Genomic DNA, 20,185 nt, shown 5'->3' with positions numbered 1-20,185 from the left:
CTAGCTCACTCTGGTTTGGGGAAAGTTTCAATTTCAAGGCTAGATTTCATCCTAAGAAAGTTCATTTGTACTACATGTCAGGCAGGATGTTATGTGGAAAGAGCCCTGGACTTAGTAAGATTTGAAGATTTGGGTTCCAATACCTAACTATAGGGGCTCCTTTGGACAAGCCCCTTCATAACTCTAGGCTTCACCTTCCTCGTCTGTAGAAGAGGCTGGACCGTGATCAAACAGTAGCATGCCTAGAATAATTGTACTCAAAAAGGGATCCTTAAAAGAGCTGCATCAGCATCACCTGACAAAGGGATAGCCAATTAGAACCAGAATCCGAGGACAGAAACCAGGAATCTATGTTTAACAAGCTCCTCAGGTGGTTCATACATATGATGTGATGGTTAATTGTATGTGACAGCTTGGTATTTGGTCAAACAATATTCTAAATGTTTCTGCAGATTTTTTAAGATGAGATTAACAGTTAAATCAGTAAACTGAACAAAGCAGATTCCCCACCATAATCTGGGTGGGCATCACCCAACCAGGTCTTCATTAAAAAAAGACTGGCCTTTCCCAGGGAGGAGAGAATTCTACCCTTAAACCACCTTTGGACTCATCTTTAGACTTCTTCATGGGTATCCAACCTGCTGGCCTACCCTGCAGATTTCAGAGCTGCCATAATCATATAAGCCAATTCCAATAGATAAATGAATAAATGAATGAATCAAATTAATATATAACATTAATTTGTGAATTTACTTCTTTTTTATTTATTTATCTAGCTCGTCCTCCTCTTGGCCTGTTTCTCTGGAAAACCCAGACTAATGCAATATACATATTGAAGTCTGAGAAGCTCTTCCTCCAGTGCACCTGGCATAACTCCATCTTTTATGTATGACTTGCCCAGATCCATTCATTTGTGGAAGAGCTACGGCAAGGATCCAGGTCACAGGACACCCAGTTTGATACGTTTTTCTGCTGTGCTGTGCTTGTTAGGGAAAATACATTGTAAGGAAAATAAAGTGTTTACATTGAGTGAGTGGGTTAAAGAGAACAGACATTTTATTTCCACCGTGAATTAATCTGAGTTCCATTTAAATAAGAAGCTCACCTGGTAATTCGTTTATAAATTTCTATATGCTTGACAGAAAAAGCAGCAGCAGGGGACTGAAATATTAGGGCTAAATATCTATTTAAAGCTGAATCATAATGAAAAATTAAGTATCTCTGAAATAAAAATGTAAGAAAATACAAGCTTATTTCAGCAAAAGCTTGTATTTCCCTATACGATGTGAAATTGTGTGTGTGTATGTATGTGAAGTGGGGCCATAGACACGAGTGCAGACATAAACACTATGTGCTAATTCACTTAGGTCTAGAAAGGATTTAGTGGGAGAAAGTACCCACTCGGTCCCCGGCCATGTCAGAGACCCCATATCCCAATAAAGGAGAATGAGGAAATGCAGCTCTAGACTTCACCCACCTCCTAGTAACACACCAGACATATCCGAGTGGGGAGAACAGTTAACACAAAATGGTCTAGGGTTAGATCATTAGATTGTAGGAAAAATGTCCACAGTGTGTGCCTTTTGACATAGTGGGATGCACTCCACACCAGCTGGATCTAAACTCCTACCCAGCAAGCCAATGACCTTGTGCTTCCCACCACGTCTCACACTTTGTTTCTAAATGTACAAACTTATCACTACCAGAGAGATGGTACTGACTTGCACTCCCCGGTGGATCGAGCTTTAGTGAGTAATCAGTGGATTTAGAAAAAGGGAAATAAAAAAGAGCCTCTTCCAATCAGGCAGATCTGTCTTCTCACCGTGTGAAACACAAAACACACAACACCATGACTACTTATATAACAACCCAGAAAATCTGTAGAGAGTGGAAGCTAATCCTCTCATGTGGAATGTTAGCTTGGACACACAGACATTTATAATGCTTTATCTTGACTGAAAAGTCTTTGGTGTTTTCAAATGGCTCTGGGTTGTCTGAGGCTGATCCTGGGCCTTGTTAGAAATTTAGCATCTCCTCAGGCACCACTCTCTTGCCAGGGGTAGGGAGCCTGCACTGAGTCAGTCGGGGAGGCACCGGGAACACTGCATGAATATTTATAAGTGAAAATGTATTAATAGAGCTTAGAGAACCTCTATCCCCAAATCTCCAAGAGACAAAAGAAATGTCCAAGGGAGATAGCTGACTAGAATTTTTTAAGCTACTGGTATTTTAAAATCTATTATTTTTAAATGGCACCTCTCCTCCCAGCATCTGAATGGGGAATTTCAAATACATACTGCCCATTCCCTGCCTTTATCAGTTGTCCTCTTAGGGACCCTATTGGGAAACTTTCTTTTGACTTTATCAGACCTGACTCTCCAAAGAGAAACCAACAAAGCCGGTGTGTTTCACAAATGCATATGCTCTCGTTAAAATAGCTGTCCGTTCTCCCAGAGAGCCTCCCATGAAAGCATTTTAATTCTCTAAATAAAATGTAGTTCAGCCTTTATTCCACAAAGCCAATTTGTTTATGTTTCCAAGTTCAATCACAATCTATTTGTAAAACCTATTTAGAATCAGAGTCACATAGCCAGAAATGATCATGCTCTAATTTCCTTATTAGAGAGATTCTTGTTGCAGCTGGCAGCCTGATGTGACTGCTCCCAGGGTTTGGAGCGACCCGTTCTTACCCTCGTTTCTGATTCTGTTCTTCATTCCTTTTGGTTCCCCCCAACCCCCAACATACAAATACCAAGCTAGAGAGGAACAATTCTCCACATTGTTGCTCAGATGGAGGTGAAATGAGAGACTGCTGCATTCTTACCTATCAAGAAATGAACAAAATTGGGTTACTCACAATATCTGCAGGAGAGAAAGGAAGGAAATGTTCACAAAACACATCATGAAAAAAAGGATGCTTTAGGGTTCAGGTAAAAGGTTGATTATTTCAAAGGACTTGGGGGAATGATGTTTGCTGGATAATTGAATGAGAATTAAAGCAGAAAGCCAATGCCTCCTGCAAGAAAACTTATTTCATTGACTTTTTCTTACAATTTTTTCTTTATAAAATAGGTGAGTCAATCTTTCTGACACTACAAGATGTCTTTTCAAGGTAATTTAACAGTTCTCTAACCATGCAGGGTCTTGAAGTGTCTCTGCGTCTGCATCAGTTAGTGAAATGTTATCCATCCTGTAAAGTCTAGTTCAATTGTTATTCTGTAAACCTTTCACCAACTTCTCACTATTTTCCTGATGTAATATAGTCATTTGTTTTAAGTAGTATTATAGATTCTACTAGTCCAGGCAGAGGATGCTATGAAAACTGTAAAGACGCTCCCATTTTGCATGTAATGGTGGTTAAAGTAATGTCATAGGTTCCTCCTGTAATAGATTATCAATTGCCCAGAGACCCCACCTGCTGTGTCTGTCAAATTAAACCAGACTGAGGAGAAACATGGTCTACTAATAAGTAAGTGTCAAATAAATATGTAATATCTGTCACTCAGCACTAAGCTTGTTTTCCAAGAGTCTAGGGTACAGAGAATGAGGCAAAATAGCATGTTCCAGATCTTAAAAATGGAGACTTACTTTGAATTGGGTGACTTGACCCTACTTGAGGGCATACATTCGTTTGCATGAACAGCTGACTAATACAACCTCTTCATGCATGCTTCCAAATCTCTTTAGGATTCCTCCATCATTCACTCATCCTTTCTCTTTTTCTTTCATCCACTATTGAAATACCACCTCCTCTGTAAATGCCTCAAGACACACATTACTTATTGCCCATCCAATATGCATTGATTCTTACCTTTTATCCTTAACCTTGGATTTATCCAAGGTGTATATGTTCAATTTTCCATACTCCCAGCAATCAGGAATCCCCAGATGATCAAGTTTAGACCTAGGAGATGAAAAAGTAGTTCACTGGGTACAATTTGCAGGAACTTTTCTTAGAGACAGTTTCAGCTGGCACACTCCTGGGCCCTTTAACCTTCACCTTGCCTTTCCCTTCTTGCCTGCCACCTAGACTTAGTGTCTGGAAGTACAGCCATTTTACAACGTTAAGGATGACGAATCAGCAAGATTAAAGGGACCTGGACTCTTGATGAATTGCTGACTCACGCTAACCTTGGACAGCCTAACTCTGATCGTTTGTGGCGTGAGACCAGTCAACTCCTTTCCTGCCTAAGCTGCCTTTTGCTGGGTTTCCTTACTGGGAGCTGGAAACCATCCTGACAGACATAACGTTCTTAACCAAATGAGAGGCCCGGAGCAAATTTGCCTTGGACTTACCCTGTGCAAGCACACACCTCCGACAGCTCCTGTTTCAGTCATCACCCTACGACCTCCCCTTACAATAATGCTTGACGGGCATTTCAGAGAAACCGGCAACTCACATCAGTGAAATTCCCAGAGATTATCAAGCCCTCTCCTGTCTAACCATTTTTTAGAATTTCCAGATAAAATATTTTACTTGCTAGATCTAGCAACCCTACTGTTTTGGGGGGGAACCTGTCTCAAATGTTTTTCATGCTTTCCAGATAGCTTGAACATTTTGTAGTTTTATTATTTTCTGCATGTTCTGTGATGACTACATTCTGCTTTCTGTACAATGCTCTTTTATTGATGTTTTACCCATGTGTTTCCCCTGTATTAAATGGTTCCACTCTGCTAAGTTTTATATATACGTATGTGTATACACACACACACACACACACACACATTTTCCCCTCTTGTCAGTTGGCACTGCTTTACTGTCAAAATGCCTGTCTGTAGCATCCTGACCTGGCCTATCAAATTTACTCTTTTAAATCTGTTTTTAAAGTGACTATGTAAGAATTTTGTCTAAAATAAAAGTAACTAATCCCAGGTACTGATTTGAAGGACTAATCTAACAATAAAAATGATGGACTTGGTGATACTTATTTTGACTACTCAGAGAAATGGTCTTTTGATTATGGTCTGGTTCTTGATGTTTGGTTGTAACATTTGTATTTTTAAATGAGCTCTTGATAAGAGAGGTGCTGCTATGTAAGACTGTCTCTTTAAATATTTGCCCACTCTCTTTTGTGTAGGTGTGCAGATGTCTCCTTGCATGCACACACACCATTCACTAGTTAGTTGATGGCTTTTATGCCCTGGAAGTCTGTCTATCTGCATATTGTCTGTGCTAGTGTTCAAGCTCCTAGATGACAGGGAATTATTTTATTGAATTCACTTGACACCCCAGCACTGCTCCTCAGCTGAGCTTAACCAGTGCTCCTGCTCGTGCGACTTCTCTACATATTCTAGCTCCTGAAGCAAAGACCAGCAGCATAAACATAGCAAGGGAGCTTGTTAGAAACGCAGCATCAAAAACTCCTTCCAAACATCCTGAATCAAAAATCTACGTTTTTAATAAGATTCCCAGGTGATTACTATGCACATGGGTATTTGAGAAGCATTGATCTAGAGAAACGGTTTTAAAACTTCAGTGTGCATCAGAATCACTTAGAGGGCTTTTCAAAATACAGATTTCTGGACCCCAATTCCAGAATTTCAGAGGCAGTAGGTCTGGAGCAGAGACTGAGAATTTGCATTCCTAACAAGCTCTCAGATGGTACTAATACTGCTGGTCTTTCGGGCCATGCTTCTGAGAACCACTCCTCTAAAGGAAACCGAGTGGCAGAACTGGCAAAAATTCAGTGCCTTTATAACCAGAAGGTCTGCATTTTAGCTTTTACTCCTCAAGTCACTAGCTGTGTGAACTTGAGAAGGTTTTTTTGCTTTGTCTGTCTCTTTTTCTCGTTGGTAAATAAGACAATCTGAGGACCAGCTCAAGCACAGCGCCTGTCTTCTCCGTTTCATTTCCGTGTCAGCTCCTTGAAACCAGGAACTGTATTTTAGTTATTGTTTTGCCCCCAGTGAGACCCTGGAAGTCTCCTGGCTCAATGAGTGAATAAATGAGCAAATAAAGAAATGGATCCAAGACACAAGATCCTGAGAGTGAAAGCATTTTTAAAATGAAAGATATTTTTATTACTGTCATACACGGTACTTAGTTCTTTAAAACTGTTGAAGGAATGACTATAGTTTCAAGGATACAGATGATTATACTAATAATAATAACAGCAGCAGCAGCAGCAACTAATACTCATACGGTGATAATATTAGATACAAATAACTAGATACAAAAAATAATAATGATTGGTGAAGAAGACATACCCCAGATGTTGAATCCAGTAGGCATGAAAACTGTAAGATGCCAGGAGGCATGATCTGTTGTGTCAAGGGAGAGAAGGACTGGAGCAATTAAGCCAGGCTCAAGGCCAGCCAAAAATTCTAGCAAACTGGCAGCCAACTCCTGCTTTTAGGGTGGCACTGCTACTTTAAGGGTGAGTCAGAGGATTTCTGGGAAAAGCACTCTCTGTTCCAAGTTTAGCAATTCAGCGTTCTCTTGTGGGGACTGGAGCAGCAATGCGGAAATGGGAGTAGGGGGTGGGGCACACGTCTGTCTGAGAGCTGGGCCCCGACCTGTGCCCGGACCCTCTAGGCTCCTTGCATGACCTCAAGGTGCAGTTCAAAGCTCCAAGCTAGCCCTAGGCTCTAACTCTCATTTTACGGGTCCTGCTACTTACAAGGGCTTTAGCTTGGCTTAGAATCTTTCTGCTCCCCGTGGACCAGGTGCACGGGGTGTGACACTAGGAAAGTGTCCAACTTCCTTGTTACTTTAGAAACTGTTAACATTTCCCTGTGGGCCACAGCCTTACCACATCTGATGGCAATAAAACCAAGAAGCAAATGTTTCTGCTTGTGCTAAGAGACTATCGCTTGTAGAAGGGAAATTGGAGCAACAGCTCTGTACGTAAGAAGAGGAGCAGCGACTGTGATCAGGGACTAGAATATCATTTTATTAAGGGGTGAGTAGATGCCTTCTTGGTACCGGAGAACTCAAATTTGTTTCCTCAAGAAGTTTTCATTTTCCTCTGACATGTACATCTGTCGCTCGCTTGCACTGATTTTTTTTTTTTAAGAGAAAAATGCAGCATACAACTAGGTTACAATGTGGTGGGGTTTAATTAATGTTTGGGAAGTATTTTGAGTTTCTTTGATGAAAGATGTTGACTACCACTCAGGGTCTTACAGAACAATTTTCCTGGTGATGGTTAAGATTTTAAAGTAAAATAAATATTCAACTGGATCGGAAATACTATTGATGGATGAGTTTTTATTTAATAAGTTAAAGAAAATAGCACATTAGAATCACCTAAGTACGTGAGTTTCTCTGTACCATTGCTAAGCTATAACTCAGTATATCTGCAGAAGGAGAAAAAAGAGGTAACAAAGCTCAGAAAAGTAGGTATCAACTTCCTACCAATAGATAATTGTAATGCCCATGTGGGTTCCTGAAAGAAATGCCAATAAAATTACCAGGAGTCAGTACCTGGTGTTTTAGGCAATTTATGTGGGAAAGTTGAGCATGGCTACTATTTGAGTCTGTATTTGAGATCAGCAAGGAACGGAACATTTAAGCAGAGCCAATTGTGGGTGTAGCAGACATAAACATCTATGTATTTATGTATGCAAATTAGTATAAACATTTGATAGGCTTCAAATTATTTTGAACGGCTTTTCCTTCTCTCCGATGACACCAAAATGTCACAACCTCCAAGCTCTAACACTTCTTCTAGTGAGGATTAGGGACTTCTGCAGAGAACACGTACTCATTCAAAGCACAATTTTAACACGTTTGGTTAGCTGGTTTCTGAACTCGTGGCATGTTAGAGGCAAGAAACTAGATAAGGGAGTAGGAATGCCAAGGACGCCCTGGTATCACCAAAGAGTGACCCAGACATACTTGCCAAGTATTTCATCCAGTAGTCAACTCAGTCTGTACAAACTCACTTGTACACAGTGTCTGCCCAGGTTGGTAAGGTGGCTGCAAAGCCATCTACCAAATTGGTCAGCAGTCCAGGAACTCCTTGTCATCTACTCATGAGCTGTGTGAGGCATTGTCATTCCAGTGAAATCCCTAGCTCTCTGGATTTGTGCCCTGTTAGTAAATCTGCTGAGCAGGACACATCCCACCTGTCATGGAGTAGGTGGTACATGGTCAAGGGCATTGAGAGTAACTGCTGAAAAGCCATTGTACAAGGATCTGTGATGTGTGGCTTGAGCCCTGCAGTTCAGTGCACTGACTCAGTGCATAGGCTCTGGCTTCAAATCCTCATTCCCCAGCTGAATACTAGTTAAGTAACCCTGACCAGTTACTCATACTTCCTGAATCTCAGTTTTCTCATCTGTAACATGTGAACTATAGCAGGACCTAACTCAAAGGGTTGTGATGAGGATCACATGAGATAACATAAGGAAAGCACTTAGCACATTTCCCAAGACTGATACAAGAGACAGTAGAGCTGGAAGAGGCCTCAGCGGTCTAATACTTTCCTAATACTTCATTTTAAAAATGAGGAAATTGAGTTCCAAAGAGATTGAGTTTTACAGCCAAATATTGGCAGAACAGGAAATTCGATGAGAGGGAAAAAAAATTGCATACCTAGTCTATACCAGGAACATCACATCTATTATCATTTCTGATCCTCAAAAAGTTGTATGAGGTTTTGTTATCTCTGTTTCATGGAAGAAGAAAGCGCAGGGAGTTTCAGTGAGTGGCCAAAAGCTAGAGCTGGGAAGCAAACTAATGTTTGCTTGACTCCACAGTTCATGACCATTCCTTTTAAAAGAATGGAGATGTCATTTGCAGCAACATGGATGGATTATCATATTAAGTGAAGTAAATCAGACAGAGAAAGACAAATATCACATCATATCACTCATATGTGAAACCTTAAAAAAAGGATACAAATTCTATTTACAAACCAAAAACAGACTCATTGATATAGAAAACAAACCATGGTTACCAAAGGGGAAAGGGGTGGGGAGGGATAAATTAGGAGTTTGAGATTAACAGATACGTATTACTATACATAAAAATAGATAAACAACAAGGATCTACTGTATAGCACAGGGAACTATATTCAATTTCTTATAATAAGCTATAATGAAAAAGAATCTGAAAAGAAAAAATGTATGTGTATGTCTATGTATAACTGAATTACTTTGCTGTACACCTGAAAGTAACATTGTAAATCAACTACACTTCAATAAAAAATAAAATTTAAAAAAAAGTTATGTCCATTCCTTTTTACTCTGTCTCAATGTAGAAGGCAGGACTCCTATTTTTTTGGTGACCTACTTGACACTGGATATGAAATGCTTAAAACAAATCAGGACACTCCTGAGCTATTATGACTAAGGGAGAGTTAATTGTACCTCTAGGTGCTCAATGAAACATTTACTTTTTATCTGAATTCCCAATATCAAAATGTTTCTTCCTAGCAAACACAGAGAAATATGGCTCTTTTCACAGCCTTGATGCGGCAGAGAATGCTAATAAAGGAGAGGAACCCAGACGGGGCTCAGAGGGCATGTCTGAACAGACAGAGCCATGGTTCCACGTAAACAAGCCTGGAGAGAAGCATTTCTTGGCAGTTAGAGACAGGCATATTGCAAAAGGTACTGGGGGAGCCAATCTCCATAGAAATCAATGGGCAAAGACTGTATCTACAGGGAATGTAAGGAATTATGTTAGCAGAGATGAAGAAAAATCTCTGTCTGGGTAGGAACAAGACCCCACCAGAGGCCACCCCCACTGCAGCACAGGCTGCCTGAGGCAGAGACAGTGCTGGGGCCAGAGCAAGGATCAGCAGAATCGTAGAGCAGAGAAATTCTGACCATACGTAAGCAGCAATTATTCCCTTAGCCACAGAAGGAACCAGACATTTTCACTGGTCCATCATTTATCTTTTGCAGAGATAGTTGTAGTTTATTGTATGGGATTTGAAATCAGACTGCTGGGTTTGAATGCCAGCTTCACCATTTGTCAGCTGTGTGACCTTGGACAAGTTACCTAACCTCTCTGTGCAGTTCAACTTCCTCATTTATAAAATGGGTCCAAAAACTGTATCCACATCAAGTGGCTATTAGGAGGATTAGGTAAGTAAGTTAGTACACATGTGGCACTTGGATTAATTCTTGGCACCTAGAGAAACCTCGATAAATCTTAGCTGTTATTATTACCTCATGGGGTTGTTTAGAGAACAAGATAGCTTAATGCTTGGGATATAGTAAATACTCAGTGTTCACTTTCATTTTGTATTTGTGTATATTTATCATTCACAGGCTTGATGAACATTTATTGTTGAATTCATAAAGTCCCAGGTTAACCCACTTGGTATCTAGAGTTGTAGATAGGTATCTGGTCTGGGGAGACTGTGCCACCAAGATTCTAGGATGCAGAGATGGCCACTGGGCAACTCCCCTCTGCCACCCATCACGGGGTAGGCTATTTTAAACAGAGATTTCTGAGTGGTGCCTACAACGTAATCCACCAACAGGAGATTATGATGTGATTCCTTTTTCTGATGATGTTGGTAATTAAAGGACAGCAACCACAACTTCAGCATTCTCTTCTGAGAAATCACACGGATTAAAGGTCGTCACAGTTCCGCTCCCATAAGCCTCTCCCAGAAAGAGAGTAAGCCCTGAGCTGCTGCTTTGTTGGGGAGAGAGGAGAACCCTTAATGATCCCAACAAATGGCCCTTTATTTTAAAGTATCATAACTGACCTTAATGGGGAAACACTGAGAAAATCGAGATGCGTAAAAGTAGCAGGCAAATACACTGACTGTCTCTGCACAGTCAATTGAGATTCAGAACGAGGTTTACCCAAAAGCCACCCTCGGACTGGTGATTTACATGCTCTGAGTTAAATAATAAAGCAGCCACGGGGAAGCGCACTGAAAAAAATACTGCTTCCTCTGCTGCCTGACTTGGGGTGTGGAAAGCCAAGTTCTGAGACCCACCCCCACCCCGAGAAAGTAGGAGAATGTAGGGGTGCATGCAGAGGGCGTCGGGGAGGACAATCGGGTTAAAATGGCTTTGCCTTAATCTGAGAGGTATTGAAATTATCAAGAAACCAAGGACACCTTGACACCCTGAGGTCCATGAGAAATAAAGGAAAATGTAACCCTGTGGAGAATAAGACACCAGCAGAAAGCGGGCTGTTTCCGATCAGCTCTTCAGACCTCCTGAATCGCCGGCCCAAAGGCAATGCATCTGTGACAGTGAATCACCCAGACTTTAAATGGTCAGCGTGGAGTTTATTTTTAAAAGATGCCGCTTTGTATTGTTAGGCTGTGTATATGCTTTTGCAGTTGCTTTGGCCGTTGTGAGTGACACGACCAGTTAATGCAATTGAACAGACCAAATAAGACGTCTCTGGTGAAAGTACTCGTTGGAGTTGAGCTACAGGCTTCTTTCAGAACCTTCACACAGGTAGAGGCAGCCACGTGGCCAGCCAGCCAGTCCGCTTACTCCGTCAGGCTATCTACGAATCCCTCTGGAAGATTCTGCAGGGGATGGTCTGGCTTCAGTGGACACTTAATTTAAAATGGTTCCCAGATGACCGGCCCGGAGCCATTCTGTCCCGAATATAGAGAACCCGGGGGCTATGCGCATCTTTAGTCTGACACGGCTATAGGCCACTTTGATTCCTCCTGGCAGGAAGGTAAAAATCCCCCCTTTTGACATAATGAAGTATTCCGTAAACTGAAAATCTCAGGACTCAATTATAAAGGCCAAATTGCCATTTTACTCACTAATATAAATAGCTATGGTTTCATCCATCTTGCCCTTTGTAATTTACCTTATCTCGTGGATTCCCCACAATAACTCTGCAAGAAAAGGATTTGTTCTAGTCAGGGACCTGTGGGTCACAGGTTACGGAAACTCAATTCAGCCCAGGAAAACAGGGATAAATAGGAGTTGGGGGAACTTTGTAAGGTTGTAGCACAGTCGTCCTAGAATCCAGGAGAAACTGAACAATCGGGCCTCAGGACAGACAAAATTGAGTGTCCAGGACCTGTCACTCTCCACTTCCACCCCTCCCTTGAGTCAGGTGCCCACTCGGTCTGAGCGGACCTTTTTGGAGACAGGATCATGTGGTTAGAGGGCAATGATGCCCAATTATCAGGGGTTAAGGTGAGGGGCAGATTGCCAGAGAGACGGGGGCAGGCAAAGCATTATCCCAAATAATTCTAGTACAGCATTATCATCTCCATTCATCACAGAGGGAAACTGAGGCACAGGAAAGTTAGGAGGGCTTAGTCACATAGCTAGCAAGGGGCTCTAGGCTTTCTGAGAGCCTAGGTGATGTATTCAGACAGATCTAAACTGAAATCCTATAGTTCGCTTGCTGTTGGATCCTGGATGGGTTATTTAATCTCTTTGTGCTTCAATTTCCTCACTATCAAAATGGGCTCATGTCAAAGGTTTATTTTTAGAATTAAATTAAATGAGATAATTGATTTAACCCATATAATTTAGTGCCTGGAATACAGCAGCAGGCAAAAAATGCTAATAGCCTTTCTGTCCCCTATAGAGCCATGTCCTAAGCTGTACCACAGTTTAACCACTGCCTGGTTTGAGTCTTTGGCTGTTCTTCCTCCAAGTTCCTGTGCTGCCACTCCCAGACTTGCAGCTCCATGAGGATCATGTCTCATTTCTCTTGCATCCCACCCTGCGCTGGCTGAGCACAATGGCTCTTCAAATTCTTGGAATTAAATTGGCTGAATCAGTTCACATGTCACTTTCTTCCCCACAAATCCCTTAAGGACCACTCACCATCTTTGCGTTTCTTTCTCAGGCCACCTGCATCTCTAGATGCCAACCTGGTTTTTGCTCTTTTCCCTTCTCTCTGTCTTTCACACAGCTCCACCTGGAGGCCAATGGCTTGAGCTTGTCATGAAGACAAATTTATCACAGCAGCAAAATGCCCCTCCATTCAAGGAGGGTTCTTTCACTTCAGACGACTCCAGACGAAGAAAAGGAATCCTGAATTCTACTTCTTTAGTATATTTTCAGGGCATTTCTTTGTTGAGAGAGTGCAGGAAATATTTACGCCAAATGGGGAAATTGGGTAATATTTACAGTGGAGGACTTCTCCCAAAGCAAATACAGTTGACCCTTGAACATCGCACATTTGAACTATGCAGTCTGCTTACATACAAATGTTTTTCAATAAATATATTGGAAAAATTTTTGGAGATTTGTGGCAATTTGAACAAACTCACAGACAAACCCCATAGCCTAGAAATACTGAATAAATTAAGAAAAAGTCAAGTATGACATGAATGCATAAAATATATATAGATGTACATATAACATACAAAATATGTGTTAATCAACTATGTTATCAGTAAGGTTTTTGGTCAACAATAGGCTATTAATAGTTAAGTTTGAGAGAAGTCAAAGTTATACGTAGATTTTCCATTGCGTGGGGATTAGTGCCTCTAACCCCTATGTTGTTCAAGGGTCAACCGTATTAGAATTATGAAGACAAATAAAATAGGAAGTGAAGAATTGCTTGCCTAGAGGTGGCCTCACGTTAGTCATCTTATAATCCTCCCCCAGTTATACACAAAGTTGATAACAAAAATGTGCTCAAAGATCTCCTAGACAAGGTGCTAACTTTGAAAGGAGATATCCCACAAGGATGCCTCAATGACAGGAACAGGAAGAGGAATATTTGACTAATACTGTCCTGTGTCTGCACTGACCTCGGTACTTTGCTTACAGTGTTTCATTTCCACCCCTTCCCAACCTTGCGGCACTGGCAGTGTTCCAATTTTACAGAGAAGGAACACCACAGGTAATGCCCTCAGGCTATGCAATTAGTAAGGGAGGCTGCTGCAGAGAAGACACCAGGTCCCTCTTCTTCCCTGTATTGCTTCTTTTCCTTTTTCATGCTTCAGGCAATTCAGCTTGACCCCCATCACCTGTGACAGAAGACGGGTTGCCAACACAACCAGCTGAGTGAGAAGAAAGAAGAGATGGAATTGTCATTTAGGAGCCAACCACGGACTGACCATCATTCGTAAGGAAAGATTTGTACCACTAGTTTGGAGCCATTCAAAGATCATTCTGATAAGTACAAAATTAATTAGCACATGGGTTTTGGGGTCAAACTGAACTGGGCTCCCCCCCTTTACTGTATGTCCTTGGGCAAGTTACTTAACCTTGCTAAGTCTCATATTCTTCAGTTTAGAAGGAGGGTAATAGTGGTAACTACCTCACGGAACAAAGATGAAATGCAATGGCTTGCAGAAAGTGTTCCTTGCTTAGGAAAATGCCTGGTGTGTAGCAAGTACTCAGGAAATGTTAGCTATCATCAATAGTGGATAATTTTAAAGAAACGGGGATTTCTTTGCACAGAAATTGCTACAAGAATGATAAGTAAGATGTCCTTCCTTAATGAAGGGTTGTGGATCATTTACAAATAGCCCACATTTGCATGTAGACAATAATGAGATAATATCCGTAAATACAGTTTGTTTCTCTAAAAAGTTTGAACATACTACTTTCCATTGATCCTGAACCCCACCCTGGTACTTATTTGCATCGTTAAATTGCTTAGCAACAGGCTGTTCTAGGCTTGAGTAGAGATAGAAAATTTCAATCAAGAATAAGACAAAATACCACAAATGTTAAATATACGACTACTATATTAAAATTAAACATAAAAAGCCACATTTGCTTTCAAGTGTCTTCTCACTATTTTGATTTTCTGCAAATTCAGATGGTTCTTCGTACCCCACGTGTAGCTTGGTGTGTTGGTGCAAGTGCGAAGGGCATCTCAGGAAGGGATGGGTTTCACACTTCGGCTTTTTAAGCAAGTAAGGGATTTAATTGTCTCCCACAACAGGTTAAGGAGTCTAGGGAAGCGAGTCCAGGGCTGGAATGGCTGCTGACCCTGTCTTCCAGCTCTACCATCCTTATCACGGAGCTTTTGGGCCCAGGGCACCTATAGGCACTGCTTCAGGAAGAAGGAAGGAACCCAAGGCCAAAGTGGTGTACAAGTCCAATTTCCCTGGAAGCTACGCCCAAGAAGCCTTTTCAGAAGCTCTTTAGTCAGAATTGGATTCAAGGGAATCTGTCACCCTCTGAATCTTGGCACTGGGTGGTATGTGTGTGTGCATCCTGGGAAAGGATGGGTCTCTCTGCTCCCTGTTCCAGAATCCACCTCATTAATCCTGCACTTTCTCTTTCCTTCCTTTCAAACCTTGACTGGCTCGACAATGATAGAGGGGAGAGAGGTGACAGTGATAAACTCTCCTTACAGAAAGAGATAGAAACATTTACTTTTTATATTCTTGGAGGACATGAATCCAGTCCTCGTCTCAGTTACCCTGTTGAGCAGAATAATTCATATTCCTCCAACACCTACCACACCCTGAAATTTCACCAGCTACCAATACCCCTTGCCAAGGATAATGTTCTTGGCTTTCTGATAGCAGCCTTTCCTACTCTCCACATTTCCATCCTAGTTGCCTCGTCTGTAACCCTCCCTGGAGGAGCTCTTATTGTTGGCACTCCATTTTAAATCTTGTTTTCAAACAAGGTAGAAAAAAGAAGTAAGCAAGTGTTGGGTTTTATGATTGACTCAAATGACCTTAGCTAGGTTTTCCAACATGAAGTGTTTTTGAGGGCTGATCACTTAGACTGCTATTTCAAGGACTCCAAAATTGCTCTCTGTTTCAGTGGAGTTCTGTCCATGGTACATTTTTTTTAAATTTCTCTTTTTCTCCTTCTTGCCCTCTTAAAAACTGAACTTAGAAATCAGAAGACTCACCTTAAAGAACCTTAGGTCTAATTTCCAGCAATGATTAGTTGTGAGTCTTGAATAAATCACTTTACCGTTCTGAGCATCTGTTTTTCTGTATGTCCAATGAGGTCTCTGTATTAGGTAAATGCCAAAGTCCTTTCCAGTTGGAAAATTTCTAACCCTTTATGCATCTGAGAGGGACTTTCACTTCTGGATGGAATGTAGAAGTTCACAGCAGGCTAGCATTCACACTGTAGCAAGAAGGAAAAATAGGTGCATTTCAAATATCATTAAAGACACTGAAGAGCTGTGGATGCAAAGAGAACTAGATAAACTAAAATTCCTAAGTGAGCTTACAATCACCAGCTGTTTGCTTCCCAAGGAGCATTTGCCTATTTTGGGTACAAGCTGAAAACTGGATTTAAGCCAAGCAGAAGGACCCTACTGGGGAAAAGAGAATCCAGCAGGACTTTTGGTGGATGTGGGGGACTGAAATAATGGATTAGAAAACAAAGGAATGCAAAATGTATGGCTCATTTCCCTATGTTCCGGGGTGGTAGGGAAGGCTTATGTGAGCTGAGCCTGAAAGAGAAAGTAAAATTCCTTATAGTCTGCAGTGCCTAGGAGACAAAACCCCACTAGAAATATGGGTTTGCTATGAATGCACAACAGTTCCTCCCCTTAAACCATTTTCCAGATTTTGAACCTGTGTGAAATGGAAGTCTGAGCTATAAGCTCAAAATCTCTGAAAAGCAGAACTTCTAGAGCTGAGGAGACAGGTAGTGATTAGGCTCCCCATCAAAAGTTCAAAAGCACCCTCCGCAAAGAACAGGGACAAACCAGAGGTGAACTGAGACTTATGAAAAACTGCAATCCAGCCTCACACCCAACTCAGTTTCTACCTGCCTGCCTATCAGTGAAAAGGTGGAACTCTTGCTGGTAGATGACTTCATATGAACATCCTCTGGGGTTTTTTGTTTTGTTTGGGGTTGTTTTTAATACCCAATGTCTAGACTACAATTCAAAATTACTAACATGAGAAGAGAATGGAAGATGTGATTGATAATCAAAAGGGAAAAAATAAAACAATAGTAGCATATCCACAGATAATTCAAATATGGTAATTAGCATAAAAGTGGTTTTAAATAATTAAGATTATCATATTAAAAAAAAAGAGGAGAAATTGATTAAAAGACTAAAAATGTCAACAGAGAATTGACATTGCTAACACAAATCAAATGGGTATTCTAGAACTGAAAATTTTTAAATCTAAACTGTTGAATTCATTATATGAGTTTAATGGCATGTGGAACACAGTATATTTAATTCAAAGACACAATCAGGTTTTCAAAAACGGAAAAGAAAGAAAACCCAAACTGAAACACAAAAGTAGAGGGAAATGAGTGGGAAGAAGAGAATAAAAACATAAAAGACATGTGTACATAGTCAAAAGACCTAATGTGTGTATAATTGAAGTCCCAGAGGGAGAGGAGAAAGGGACTAGAAAAGAACAACTGTCGTAGAGATAACAACTGAGAATTTCTCAATATTGGTCAAAGATATCAACCCACAGTTCCAAGAACAGAGAACATTCAGAGGAATAAAAATAATGAAAACCACATCTAGGGGCGTCGTATCCAAATTGAAGAAAGTTAAAGACACATTAAAAAGAGCCAACGGGGGGAGAAAAACAAAACACACTGCTTTCAAAGCAACAAGAAGACAGAGCACTGACTTTTCAATAGAAGCTATAGAAGCCAGAAGATGATGCTTTAACATCCTTAAAGAGCTGAGAGAAAAATATTATACCCAGTGAAAGTACACTTCAAAAGTTAAGCCAAAATAAAGATACTTTCCAGCAAACTAACCTTGACAGAACTTGTCTCCAGAGAACGGCACTGTAAGATTTACTAAAGGAGAATTGTCAGGCCAAAGGAAAATAATCCCAGGTGGAAATGTTAAACTTTGGGGAGGAATAAAGAACACTACAGAGGAGAAAGAGATACGTCAATATTTGAAAATACTGACTTTCTGAAACAAAGGTAAGGAAAGCTTTGTGATAACGTTACCGCATGGAGGTAAAATTATAAATAACATCACAGAAAACTTGAGGATCTAAGTGAAGTTAAGCTGTTTTAAGGCTCTTGCATTACTTGTGAAGTGGCGAAAATACTAACTTAAGATATATATTGAGAAGCTAGAAAGGCATATTGATTCCCTACGGTAAATGCTAAAAGAAAATCAAGATGTAAAATAAAAAGCTACTAAAGGAGAAAATGAAATACACATACTTAATATAAAAGCAGGTAGGAAAGGAGGAATAAAGGAACAGAGAATAGATGGGATAAACAGAAAAAAAAAATAGCAAGTACAAAGAATTAAACCAACCATTTCAGTAATTATATAATTAAACTGGATAAACATTCCAATCAAAAAAATAGTGGATTTTTTTAAACAGATGATTCAGTTATAGGCTCTTTATAATGGATATATTTCAAATGTTGACTTATTTAACTGGCAGTCAGCAAGGCATGGGCTTTGGAGACGAAATGCCCTGGGTTTGAATTTTAATTCTTAAGTATAAACTATTTGGACATATAGGTAAGTTGCATGACTTTCCTGAATCTCGGTTTCCTTATCTATAATAAAAAGGCAATAATGCATATCTGATAGGGTTTGTGTGAGAATGAAATGAAATTAATGGGAAAAGCAAGGGCAGAAAACCCTCAACTAATGATGAATATTACTGTTCCTCTCATCACCACCACCTGCCATCCCAGTCTCTCTAATATTGTGGTTAATGGCTTGGGTGCTGGAATCACAGCACTTAGCTTTTCATTCCAGCTCTGTTAGTTATTAACCCACCATGTGATCTTGAGTAAGTACTTAAACTCCCTACACCTTGGTTTCCTCACCTGTAAAATGGGTACCTCTCAGGATTGTGAAGATAATCTCTTTAGACACTTAACACATTGCCTGGAACATACTGAGTGCTCTCTACACAGCAGCCAGAGTGACTATTAAAAGATAAGTCAAGTAATGCCAATCATTTGCTCAAAAGCTTTCAATGTCTTCCCACTGGACTTAGAATACAAGCCAAAGTCTTTAAAATCATCTACAAGATCCCTTAAGATCCATGATCCCTCTGAACTCATCTACTGGTTACCCTCTTGCTTACTCTGCTTACTTTAGACACACCAGTCTCCTTGTATTTCCTCAAACAAGTCAGTTATGCTGTTGTCTCAGGGTCCTTGTACTCACAGAGGCTTCCTCCTGGAGAGTTCTTCCTTCTGCAGTCACCCACACAACCTCTCAGATCGGCATCACTTGCTCCTTTACCACTGTTGGATCTTGTTCAAAAGTATCAGTCAGTGAAGCCATATGGGACCACACTATGTACCTCCCTACCCAGTGCACCCCACTTCCCAATCTTACTTCTTTGGTTTATATTTCTCTTCTGCAGAAATAGCCATTTTACATTCCTTTCTATTATAATTCTTTATTCGTTTATTAGGTGCCTTCCCCCATTACAACGTAATCCCATGAGGGCAGGGCTTTTTGTCCTTGACCACTGCTATAACCCTCAACCCCTAGACAACCACCTGGCACATAGTAGACACTCAAGAAATAAGTATCAAATGAAAGAATTTTAAAGTTAGTCACACAACATTGTAAACCGACTGTATTTCAATTTTTAAAAAAAGAAAAAGAAATTTTTTAAGTTAGTCACTATTCTCATTATTTACTTACTTATCATTTCTTCCTCTTCCTCCTTCTCTAGTAACCACTGGAGGCATTGAGCCATACCTGAACTGAAGACAGAGCTCAGCTTAGTTATCGCTGCCTCCAGGAATTCCCCTGGGACTTCCCTACATCATTTCCTCCTGTTTTGCCCTCTCACTGCATTGATCTCTGTTGTGTGATTCTTTGGTTTAAGTCTATCTTTTCTACTAGACCCGTATCCCAAGAGACCTCATCAATTTTTGCTTGCCTCTGTATTCCCAACACTGAGTACAGAGCCTGACACATAAAATACACCCAATAAATAATGAATGGATGATCAGACTAGGCTCTTGATTTATTTTGCCCATTGTAAAACTAATTTTGCACATTATTTAACCACTCTGTCCGTGCTATTTTTAGTGTTTGTTTATGATTGATAAGCTTTGGCCTTTTGTGTACCATTTCCTCACTGACACTGAACGGAATAACTTAAGCTGGGCTGTGTTCTGGTAGGTCTTTGCAAATGTTTCTTATTGGTTTGTATTCAGAGTAGAAGATAAAGCAGCAAAAGGTTGCCAGTTAGCAAAAATCCATTTGCTACTGCTCAGATCTGTGAAGGTATCCAATTAATATTATGCATTAGTTTTCACAATAAGAAGGATTCTGGAAGTCAGTCGAGTAATACAAAGAACAAGTGAAGATAGAGACATTCTTCTTTATTGGGATGGAGAGATTATGGCAACCAGTGTCGGTGAG

General features: G+C 40.5%; 2 long non-coding RNA genes across 2 annotated transcripts; one reads left to right on the top strand and one right to left on the bottom strand.

Annotated features, from left to right (window-relative positions):
* Positions 1–2,155: 2,155 nt before the first annotated feature.
* On the bottom strand, positions 2,156–6,377 carry LOC116663274. The gene is made up of 3 exons (XR_004319508.1): positions 6,208–6,377; positions 3,812–3,904; positions 2,156–2,824 (listed from the first exon to the last, which is right to left on the bottom strand). It is a non-coding gene; the product is annotated as an uncharacterized LOC116663274 (long non-coding RNA).
* On the top strand, positions 6,372–19,738 carry LOC116663275. Its single transcript, XR_004319514.1, has 3 exons — positions 6,372–6,902; positions 13,857–13,978; positions 19,488–19,738. It is a non-coding gene; the product is annotated as an uncharacterized LOC116663275 (long non-coding RNA).
* Positions 19,739–20,185: the final 447 nt, after the last annotated feature.

Source organism: Camelus ferus, chromosome 1 (assembly GCF_009834535.1).
Source record: "Camelus ferus isolate YT-003-E chromosome 1, BCGSAC_Cfer_1.0, whole genome shotgun sequence".
Classification (NCBI taxonomy): Eukaryota; Metazoa; Chordata; class Mammalia; order Artiodactyla; family Camelidae; genus Camelus; species Camelus ferus.
The sequence above is the reverse complement of the archived record's forward strand: the minus strand, read 5'-3'. Positions and strand labels throughout refer to the sequence as shown.